Here is a 2500-nt window from a genome sequence, read left to right on the forward strand (position 1 = left end):
TGTGAATGTGTGTCAGCTACCTAAATGCAAAATTAGGGTTCTATACTGAACCAAAATATAAACTCAACATGCAACAATTTCAAAGATTTTACTGAGATATAGTTCATATAAGGAAATCAGTCACTTGAAATACATTCATTAGGCCCTAATCTATGGATTTCACATGACTGGGCAGGGGTGCAGCCATAGGTTGTGAAGCTAGTTGGAAGTACGGGAGGCTGTTGATGGTAGAGAAATTAACATAGAATGGTCTGGCAACAGCTCTGGTGGACATCAGCATGCAATCAGCATGCAAATCGCTCCCTCAGAACCTGAGACATCTGTGGCATTGTGTTGTGTGACAAAACTGCACATTTTTAAAGTGGCCTTTTATTGTGCCAGCGCAAGGTGCACCTGTGTATTGATCATGCTTCTTGATATGCAACGATAGTGGTGCACGAGTGAGCTGTTTGTTCATCCGCACCTGTTCGCAATTGCTAATAACCCATCTGCAACCGTCTGACTATATGTGATGAGGTGAAAATCAGGACCCTGCACCCGACCCCGACCCGCAAACAGAAAATGCACTGCAGGCAACAGTCAAAGACAGCAGAACGATTTGTTTTGACACGGGGTGCAGGATTTTGTTTTGCCTGATTTAGATACATGCAGCTTCTCTTTTGTCATTATATGTTGCCCTAGAGGACTAAATAAACACGTGCTCAACAGAATAATATAATAGATGGATAGAATGAAATGATTCAATGTAGCTGACATCGGTAAAGTTTTCTCTGTCATATTTCGCGGAGGGAGCAAAGAACGTTGAGGGACTGGGGAGAAACAACTATAAATGATCAGTTTGACCATTTGTAAGGGGGGGGGGAGCTGTGAAAACGACCAAACGTGTTTCTGATAAGATGTCAGTTTGATGTACACTACCGTTCAAAAGGGGTCACTTAGAAATGTCCTTGTTTTTGAAAAGAAAAGCACATTTTGTTTTCAGTTAAAATAACATCAGATTGATCAGAAATAGAGTGCAGATATTGTTAATGTTGTAAATGACTATTGTAGCTGGAAACGGCTGATTTTTTTATGGAATATCTACATAGGCATACAGAGGCCCATTATCAGCAACCATCACTCCTGTGTTCCAATGGCACATTGTGTTAGCTAATCCAAGTTTAGAATTTTAAAAGGCTAATTAAATCATTAGAAAACCATTTTGCAGTTATATTAGCATAGCTGAAAACTGTTGTTCTGGTTAAAGAACCAATAAAACTGGCCTTCTTTAGACTAGTTGAGTATCTGGAGCATCAACATTTGTGGGTTCGATTACAGGCTCAAAATGACCAGAAACAAAGAACTTTCTTCTGAAACTCGTCAGTCTATTCTTGTTCTGAGAAATGAAGGCTATTCCATGCGAGAAATTGCCAAGAAACTGAAGATCTCGTACAACGCTGTGTACTGCCCCCTTCACAGAACAGCACAAACTGGCTCTAACCGGAATAGAAAGAGAAGTGGGAGGCCCCGGTGCACAACTGAGCAAGAGGACAAGTACATTAGAGTGTCTAGTTTTTATTTTCAACTCTCCTTTCGCAGCTTTTGTCTTATTGAAGTTAACTTCGACAATGTCCTTTTTGCCTCAATGGATGGATGTTAACTTTTTATGCCCGTTCCCAAAAGCATTATCTTGCGATTGGCTGTGTAGGCAATTTGGCACGGGTACAGTTAAGCCCAAAAGTTTAGGTTTAAGCACTAATACCAGATAGTGTAAAATAATGATAGAAAAACCTCAATGGATACTATATAAATACAATAACTATATATTTATGCATTTTTTAAGGTATTGTTTCTTCAACCTGCCTGCCACCGAGCCACCCTTCAGCCCAGTGGTGTAAAGTACTGAAGTAAAAAAATACTTTAGAGTACTACTTAAGTAGTTTTCTGTGGTATCTGTACATTAATTTACAATTTATATTTTTGACAACTTTTACTTTTACTCCACTACATTCCTAAAGAAAAGAATGTACTTTTTATTCCATACCTTTTCTATGACCTAATAGTACTCATTACATTTAGAATGCTCAAGCAGGACAGAATTAACTAACACTTTGTCCTCCCTAAAAAAATTAAAATGCTGTGTTCGTAAATGATGTCTGAGTGTTGGAGTGTGCCCATCTGTCTGTAATTACAAATAATAAGACAAGTGTGCCGTTCTGGTTTGCTTAATATAAGGAATTTGATGTATAGCAACTACTTTTACTTTGTACTTTTACGATTGACGAGTCATTTTTTTTCTACCACTGTACTTAAGTACATTTAAAACCAGATACTTTTAGACTTTTACTTTAAGTAGTATTTTACAGGGTAATTTTCACTTTTACTTGAGTCATTTTCTGTTAAGGTATATTTACTTTTACTACAGTATGACAGATGAAAGGTATATTTACTTTTACTACAGTATGACAGATGAAAGGTATATTTACTTTTTCTACAGTATGACAGATGAAAGGTATATTTA

At 37.4% G+C, this 2500-nt stretch overlaps 1 protein-coding gene across 3 annotated transcripts in view; it reads left to right on the forward strand.

Moving 5' to 3' along the window:
- Positions 1-2500, forward strand: part of LOC118392690 (cGMP-specific 3',5'-cyclic phosphodiesterase-like) — a 124740-nt gene that overhangs the window by 97813 nt on the left and 24427 nt on the right. The window lies entirely within an intron of this gene.

This window comes from Oncorhynchus keta, chromosome 13, assembly GCF_023373465.1.
Source record: "Oncorhynchus keta strain PuntledgeMale-10-30-2019 chromosome 13, Oket_V2, whole genome shotgun sequence".
Classification (NCBI taxonomy): domain Eukaryota; kingdom Metazoa; phylum Chordata; class Actinopteri; order Salmoniformes; family Salmonidae; genus Oncorhynchus; species Oncorhynchus keta.